Source organism: Dipodomys spectabilis, unplaced genomic scaffold (assembly GCF_019054845.1).
Source record: "Dipodomys spectabilis isolate Male_0828 unplaced genomic scaffold, ASM1905484v1 ptg000312l, whole genome shotgun sequence".
NCBI classification, from domain to species: Eukaryota; Metazoa; Chordata; class Mammalia; order Rodentia; family Heteromyidae; genus Dipodomys; species Dipodomys spectabilis.
In genome coordinates this window covers 3,050,485-3,059,375 of record NW_024870989.1, presented here as the reverse complement: position 1 = coordinate 3,059,375, position 8,891 = coordinate 3,050,485, and the positions used below count along the sequence as shown (strand labels likewise).

Below are 8,891 nucleotides of genomic sequence, written 5' to 3'. Positions count from 1 at the left end.
ATTGAATCCCCCTCCTACACATTTCTTGAGCAACAAATATCTGGAATTATTTTGTTTTTGACATGTCAGTCTTGACTTTATTCTTAAATTTGTGCTTATGTAAGAAATATATGGTTCTAAAATTTCATGACAATTCTTTTGAACTTACTTTTTCTTGAATTGTCTAGTTTAATAAAATCCAACTGCACTTTTTTTTGGGGGGGTCCATTCGTGGGGCCTGAACTCTGGGCCTGGGCGCTGTCCCTCAGCTCTTCAGCTCAAGGCTAGCGTTCTACCACTTGAGCCACAGCGCCACTTGCAGCTTTTTTCTTTTTGCTCATGTGGTGCTGAGGAATCGAACCCAGGGCCTCATGCATGTAAGGCAAGCGCTCTACCACTGAGCCACCTTCTCAGCCCCCACAATTGCACTTTTGATATAAAAAATATTCTGTGCTCAATTCAGCCACACATACACTAACATTGGAACAATACAGAGAAGAGTAGCATGGCACTTGCGCAAGGACGATATGCAAATTCGTGGTGTGTTCCATATTTTTACAACAACAGATGCTGGAGGGGATGTGGCCACAAGGGAACCATACAACATTCTTGGTGGGAGTGTAAACTTGTTCAACCACTTTGGAAGGCATTATGGAGGTTCCTCAAAAGATTCCTCATAAAGCTCCCCTTTGACCCAGCAGTCCCACTTTTGGGGATTTACTAAATGATCACAAACAAGACCATACTAAAACTACCAGCACAACTATGTTTATTGCAGCATTATTTACCATAGCTAAGATATGGAACCAACCAGCTGTCCCCACTACATGAATGGATCAAGAAAATGTGATGTATATACACAAGGGAATTCTATGCCTCCATCAGAAAGAATGACATTGCCCCATTTGTTAGGAAATGGAAAGACTTGAAAAAAAATTTATTAAGTGAAGTAAGCCAAGTCCAAAGAAACAGGTCCCATGGTTTCCCTTATTTTCAATAACGAATATATGTCTGGGTTAAGCAGACAAGGTCAAAAGCTATGTGCATATGAACAGAAATGATAATGTTAAGGGAATTGAACCCCACGATAGGGAAACAAGTAGTTTTTTGTTTCTTGCTATTGTTTCTAACGTACTTATAATGTGCGATGTGAATTTTCGTTTCTTTGTATGTTCCTCCCCCACGCTATAACCCTTGTTTTCTCTGTGTTTGAAGTTGGTGCATCTGCCTCTTGTATGTACGCTTCTCTAATTTGCGGAGGGGAAGGGAAAAATGTGTGCGCGTGAACGCATGTGCATGCATGTGTGTTGGCATGCTCAGAGTTTGAAATCAGGGCTTAAAGGTCTTGCTAGGCCTTTCTTCTCTAGGTTGGTGAGGTACTATATGAGCTACATTTTCTTTCCTGGGTCTTTGCTAGTTCATTAAAAATTTTGAAAAATAATTTCATGAATTTTTTTTTTGGCCCTGATTGACTTCCAATGGTTATCCACAGATCCCAGGCTCCTGAGTAGCTATCCCGAGTAGATAGGATTACAGGTGTGACTAGCCAATACAAGGCTTTCAGCATAATTTTAAAAGTAGAAGAAAATTTACTTCATGGGGGCCTGTTTAATTATCTCCTACTTTTAAAACATTTTGGATTGATTAAATGTGAATTTATTTCATTTTTGGATTCTTAAAAGATAGTAAGTGATGATATTTAAAAGTTTTGGTACTTTTTAAAAAAGGAAACTGGAACTGTGGGACAGAAGAAATTTGTTTCTCTTTGGACCTCAATTTAGAAGCTCAGCTCTGTGCATGATAATCCAATGTCACCAACACAGTCTGTGTTGAAGACAAAATGTGATAGAAAACAATCACGATGGGCAATATTTGCTATGCTATAATTTCTTGGACAATATGAATATTGAATTGAGAGTGTAAGAGAATGGAAAGAATTTACCTACCTTTTGTGTATTGCTGAAAGACTTTTGGAAACTTTGACTCATTTCCTTCCTCACTGTGTGTCTTTGGGCCATGGACTTAGTGCCTTTAATTACAATTTTTCCCAACACTAAAATAGTAATAACATTAGCATTATAGCAAATGTTATCTTAAGAATTAAGAGAAATAAAACTTGTAAAATACTTAACATAAACTTCTATGCATGAGCTTTGAGTTTAGCCAGAAGTTTTTTTTTAAATACTAAATAGAATGTCATAAGTATTACAGAAACCATTACATGTAGTGAGCAATGTTATCTATTAATCATGCTCTACTTCCAAGGAAGCCGGGTAGATAACTTCTCATGCTGTAAATCAAACTGGTTATCTTAAGTCTTGTTAGTGTAAAAATATAAGGGACATAATAATGAAGGAATGTTGTAGACTGAGATGAAGTCCAAAAGAAAATGTACAAAACTGATAAAACAAAAGTATCTGAGCAGTATATTGTGTTTTACATCATTTAAGTTACATCTCAAAGATAAGGCAGACCTAGAAGAATGATATTCTATCATAGGTCTTTTCTCATTCATGTAGAGGCATCATCAGATGAGAGGAACTGTATTTTTTTTTGTTTGTTCCTTCCATTTATTCTTCAGTTTGAAATCTGAACTACATGAGACAGAAAGGAACCAAGGGAAATTAGTCACACAAGCTTTGGAAAGAAAAATCAACGTAAAATAAAATACATAGCCTTGTATAAGGTATAACTAAATTGAGTTATATAGTCTCAAGCATTAACAGAAAATGATTTAAGCAATATCATGTTATTGAAAACTGAAAAATGTTAGGAGTTGCTTTATTTTTTCCTTTCTACTACCTTGAAATTATTGATTTTGTACAGAGAGATTAAAGATGAGATTAACAAGAAACTTGATTAAAAATTGTCAAAATTTCTGAATAGATATGTTTACCAAAAAGCTCTGAAAATCGCCAGTGGGTTTACAAAGTTGTGTTTAATACAACTTCTATGCTGGCTTAATGTTTTGTAAACAAAATCATTAGAGAAATGCAATTCAAAATTACTATGATACTACTTCATAACTATTATAACTCTTATCAAAAAAAATCAAAGGAACCAGGTGTGGTGGTAAAGACGTGTAATTCGAAGCTTTTAGGAGGTTGGAGTAAAAGGATTTGGGTCTGAGGTCATCTTGGGTATTGCACACATTAAAAACATGCCCTTTAAAAAAACTCAAAAGGTAATAAGGTTGGCTGGTGAGAGTGTGGAGAAAAGGAAATTTTCTACACTCTTGGTCAAAATACAGGTTAATACTCTCCTTGTAGAAAGTAGTATGCAGTTTTCTAAAGAAATCCAAAGTTGAAATATCACCTGACCCACCAATCATGTGATTATTTCTCTCTGGGTAACTCATAAATATATCTGTAGTTCATTGTTATTCACCTTATTCACAACAACAGCCAAGATATAAATCGAAATTCAGTGTTCAACTACAGACTAATAAACAACTGTGGTGCATGCACAAATATATTTTTCTGTTTCATCCTTAAAATAGCAAGAGACTTCTCCCATTAGCCACAACTTATAATGACCTGAAAGATATATTGTAAATGAGGAAAAATGTTGTCTTCTGATTTTTGTAAACACACACACACACACACACACACACCAACCTCAAACATTAAGAGTGAAATTTTTTGAAAAGTAAAGCAAAGTGGAATTGCTGGGGCATTTAGGTCACAATGTAGAAGATAGTAGATATACAGGATGAACCGGTATAGAGTTGTAATGTACAGCATGAGGATACAGGGGACAACACTGGCCTTACATAGGAATGAAGCTAAATAAGTAGGAGTTGTTCTTCCTAGTAGGGGTTGCTCTTTTGGATGCTCTTCCTCCAGTAATGGATAGAATGAGCATAATTCTTTAAACATACCTGCCTGTTTGCAGAAATAATAACAAACAATATAGCAATAATGTTGTATGCTCAACATAGGACATGAGATTATCCTTGGTGTAAAGTAATTATTACAAATAAGGGAAACCGTAGGACCTATGTTTCTTTAAGTCTGGCTTACTTCACTTAATATAATTTTTTCCAAGAACTTCCATTTCCTTACAAATGAGGTGGTATCGTTCTTTCTGATGAAAGCATAGTATTCCATGTGTGTGTGTGTGTGTGTGTGTGTGTGTGTGTGTGTGTGTGTGTGTGTGTGTGTGTCTCATTTTCTTGATCCATTCATCTACTGAGGGGCATCTGGATGGATTCCATATCTTAGCTATGGTAAATAATACTGTGATAAACATAATTTTGCTGGTAGCTTTAGTGTGGCCTTGCTTGTGGCCACCTGGTTAAATGCCCAGCAGTGGGATTACTGAGTAATAGGGGAGCATTATTGTGTACATCAAGGATAATCTTAGTAGATGAGCAGAATAGCCCTATAGTTATGTACATATGATCGTATAAGGTGATTCTAAGTGAAATGAACTCCAAGACATGCTCTTTGTTGTTTTTGTTCTTAATGTATTGTGTGATTTCTTTCTATCCTTTTGTGTTTTCCCCAACTATGGTGTATCCCCTGTAGTCACAGTATTTGATTTTGATACCCTGGTTATTGTAAATATGTTAATCTGAACTAGGGAAGGGAAAGGGAAAAAATGTCTAGGCCAAGGACAAAGGGGGAACCTATGCAACAGTGATACACAGAAGAAAATATGTTGGAAATAATCTGGAGGGGCTGTTGGGAGGGAAGAGAGAGAAAAATGGGGGAAGGGATAACAAATTAGAAAAGAAATGAATTCATTACCTTACTTATGTAAGTATAACCCCTCTGTACATTACCTTGACAGTAAAATTTAAATAAAAAGTAAAGTAAAGAAGCTATGGGAAGGGGAAACAAAGGAGGAGACAACAATGCTTAATAAGAAATGTATTCATTATTTTGCCCATGTAATTGTAACCCCTCTGTATGGTATTTTCACAATAAAAATACAATAAAATACATGAGAGCAGCAATACAGGATATGGGACTGGGGAAAATACTATACAAATAGTAGAACAGCTGTGGAGAACAATAATTTTACTTTAACATAGGAAGTAATTAACTAGAATACAGATTTTCAGCCTCATGTCAGTCACTAAAAAGGGAAAACAAAATACAAACCAGTAGAGATAAAATAGAAAACTAAACAATAAGGATGAAGAGATGGCTTGGACCAAAAATTACAAATGAGACAATTAGGAAACAAATAAAAAGCTGGTAAGTTTAAAAAATATTACCCATAATTCTATTAATTGTTGTTTACATCACAATTTGTTAGAACTATAATTCAAATCACAGTTTAGTATTATATCATTTTAATAATAGGTTACTTATTATTGATTTCTTAATGTTGAATGTTTAATATATAATTTTACTTTTAGCAGCTATAGAAAAGAAGAAAGTGAACCTAATTTTACTAATATATATCATGAATTGTAAAATTGAGAAGGAGAATTTAAACAAATAATATATTATTACTTTTTTAATTCCGTGAATTAATGTAATAATTCAAAGTGTATTCTACAATCATCAATCATCTTAACACCATTGACTCTAGGCCAGGGGACCACAGGGGCCCAGAAAAGCTACTACCTTGAATAGTAATCCTAGACCTCTAAAAAAAACAAAACAAAACAAAACCAGAAACAAAACAAACAAAAAACACTGCAGTAAGCCCAGCCACTCAGGGCTGCTATCACAGCCTACATGAAATCAGGCCAGAAACAGAAATTGAGAGTCATTTAGCTGATAACTAATACATTTTTTATGAGACAGACTCAAATGAGACTCCTGAGAGAGAGTCAGAAAGACTGATGAAAGGGACTAAAATTGATCACATGAAGATTGGAAAGTAGAATTCCTTGTAGAACAAATAAATAATAGAAAGCCTGTGCATGTAAGAACAAGACAGCAGACCAAATTCAAGAATTGCACATTATCTTAGAGGTCAGCTTAATGAATTATCAATGGAAATCTTTGAAATCTTAAATATTTGAACACATGTGGGAGAAGGACAATTGCTGAAGAGAAAGAAAATATCAACACCCTGTTAGGATGTCCAATATCACCTTAGGAATTGATAAAGCACAGATTTGTAATAAAAAGAATACAATTATTCCAAGTGAGGGGTTCATTTGTTTTGATGTAACAGTTCTTGATTTAGGTGCTAGCAATTAACATACAATTGATCCAGTCCCACAGCTGAGTTGATACTGACTGCAGTATTCCTACATAAAGGGAAAGAGAAAATTTACAAATGTCTGGTGAAATGAGTTGAGGATGAAGTGTTCTAATAGTGATATCTGAGGTTTAGACACAGGTAAACAGGTGGACTTTCTTTTCTAAAATCCCCCCATTTTTAGCCTAGTGCCAGTGGCTCACAACTGTAATCCTAGCTACTCAGGAAGTTGAGATCTAAGGACTGCAGTTCAAAGCCCCCTAGACAGGAAAGTCCCAGAGACTCTTATCTCCATTTAACCACAGGAAAACCAGAAGTTGCACTGTGGCTCAAGAGGTAGAGAACTCACCTTGAGTTGAAGAGCTCAGGGACAGTGCCCAAGCCCAGACTTCAAGCCCCTCGACCAACAACAAAAAAAAATCCCTTTTCTTGGACTGCCTACATCTTTTCCTAACATTCAACAAAGAAGCCATTTTATCACCCACAACATTTAAGTCCTATCCTAGCTACTGCAAATAGAATGATCTGGTTTCTTATGTCAAAAGTTCATATTTTTAAAAACAAATACCAGAAGTGGTAACTTTTTTTCCAGTCCTTGAACACTGGGCCTGGGCCCTGAACATGGTTATGCTGATAGCTTTCATGTGAGCTTGCTTGTTATTTATTGAATTACTGCTGATGAGGGGAATTACTGGGTCTTCAGGGAGATCTATATTTAGTCTTTTCAGGAAACTCCGTACTGCATTCCACGGTGGATGAACAAGTTTAATTTCCCACCAACAGTGTAATAGAGATCCCAATTGGCTACATCCATGTCAGCATTTGCTATTGTTAGTTTTCTTGATAATGGCCATTCTTACTGGGAGGAGGTAGAATCAGTCTTGTTTACTTGTAGATTTGTGGGCACCTTCTAGCTAACAAAAATGAATGAATCCATGAAACCTATATTGCTCTGAGTCTGCATTCTGTTCTCTTTGCTCTTAGTATAATTTTACCAAGCCTTTCATTTTCCTTAAGACTGGTGAAAAGTCATCATTTCTCATGGGTGAGTAGAATTCCACTGTGTGTGTGTGTGTGTGTGTGTGTGTGTGTGTGTGTGTGTGTGTGTGTGAGATCATGATAGGCCATGAATTCATTTCTAAGCCTTCTGTTTCACCTATAATTTAGTAATTCCATATTAAATTTGGGTTGCTTTCTCTACTGTATTGAAGAATATAGTTGGGATTTTGATGAGTATTGCATTGTCAATTTTTGGGGGGCCGCATTGCAGTTTCATCATGTAAATTCTTCCAACCAGGAGCATTAAATGATTTTCCATTTCCTTGAGTCTCCTTAATTTCCCTTTTTAGAGTTTTGAAGTTTTCACAGTAGAGGTCCTTCACATTTTACTTAAATTAATTAATTCCTAGTTTTGCTGTTGTTGTTTTGTTTAGTTTAGATTTGATTTGGTTTTAAGGCTAATACATATGAGGTTGTTTTTTGGATTTCAGCATGGATCTTCCCATTGTTGGTAACACAGAAAAACTACTAATTCTTGTGGTTTTTATACCCTGCTACATTGCTGAAGGTTAGCATCACCTTTCGTAACTTCAAGGAGGAAGCTATAGGGTCCTTTAAATACAGGATCATTACATCTGTAAAAAGGGATAGTTTTACATCTTCCCTATTTGGATCCCCTTTATGTTTTTCTCTTGCTTATTGCTCTTGTTAGAAAGTCCACTGCATCATCGCTTATCAAAGAGTTCGGTTCATAGTTCTCTTTCTTTGGTGAATCCTTATGTGATTTGGAGAAGAGTCTAATTCTAGCTTCATAGAATGTGTTTGATAATTCCATTTCCCTTTCTATTCCATTGAAGAGTTACATCTGTGTATTGTAAGTTCTTTGCAGGCCTTAATTTCATGGTAAATTCATTGAGTCATAGATTTTTCTGGAATGGGAAGTGGTTTATTGACATTTCATTTTCATTTCTTTTTATGTTTTACTTCTTGTTTCAGATCCAGTATAGGAAAGCATCAATTTCCCCAGGATTTTTCAGGTGATTGGCAAAAGATTTTCAAAGTATTCTCTTATAATATTCTCAATTTTGCTTATATCTGTTGTGTTGTCTCATTTTTGTCTTTAATTTTCTGTATTTGAATGAGTTCGCTAATTGTTTTGTTTTGTTTTGTTTTTTATTATGAAGGTGATATACAGAGAGGTGGGTTACAGTTACATAAGTAATGAGTAGCTTTTTTTTTTTTTTTTTGGTCTGTTCGTGGGACCTGAACTCGGCCTGGGCTCTGTCCCTCAGCTCTTCAGCTCAAGGCTAGTGCTCTACCACTTGAGCCACAGCACCACTTCCAGCTTTTTTCGTTTTGCTTATGTGGTGCTGAGGAATCGAACCCAGGGCCTCATGCATGTAAGGCAAGCGCTCTACCACTGAGCCACCTTCCCAGCCCAAATGAGTACATTTTTAACAGTGTTACCCCTTCCTCATTTTTTTCTGCTTCCCCCAACCCTGACATCCCACTCCCACAAAGTTGTAAAGTTCATTTCTAACATAGTGTCTAGTGAATATCACTGTTGCTTTGGTTAATCTTTGTCCCACCATTTCTGTGATTTCCCTTCCTTTCCCCAAATCAGATAAACTTATGTGTAAGACAAAGGGTACAGAAATCAAAAACAGTGATTACTGGGAATAAACCAAAGGGGAAAACTAAATAGAAATAACTAAGAACAGTTCACTATATAATCATCTTGTATCCAT

At 35.8% G+C, this 8,891-nt stretch overlaps 1 non-coding gene across 1 annotated transcript; it reads left to right on the top strand.

The window, feature by feature from the left end:
- The first annotated feature begins 429 nt into the window (after positions 1-429).
- Positions 430-536, top strand: LOC122127798. Its single transcript, XR_006151285.1, has one exon. It is a non-coding gene; the product is annotated as a U6 spliceosomal RNA (small nuclear RNA).
- Positions 537-8,891: the final 8,355 nt, after the last annotated feature.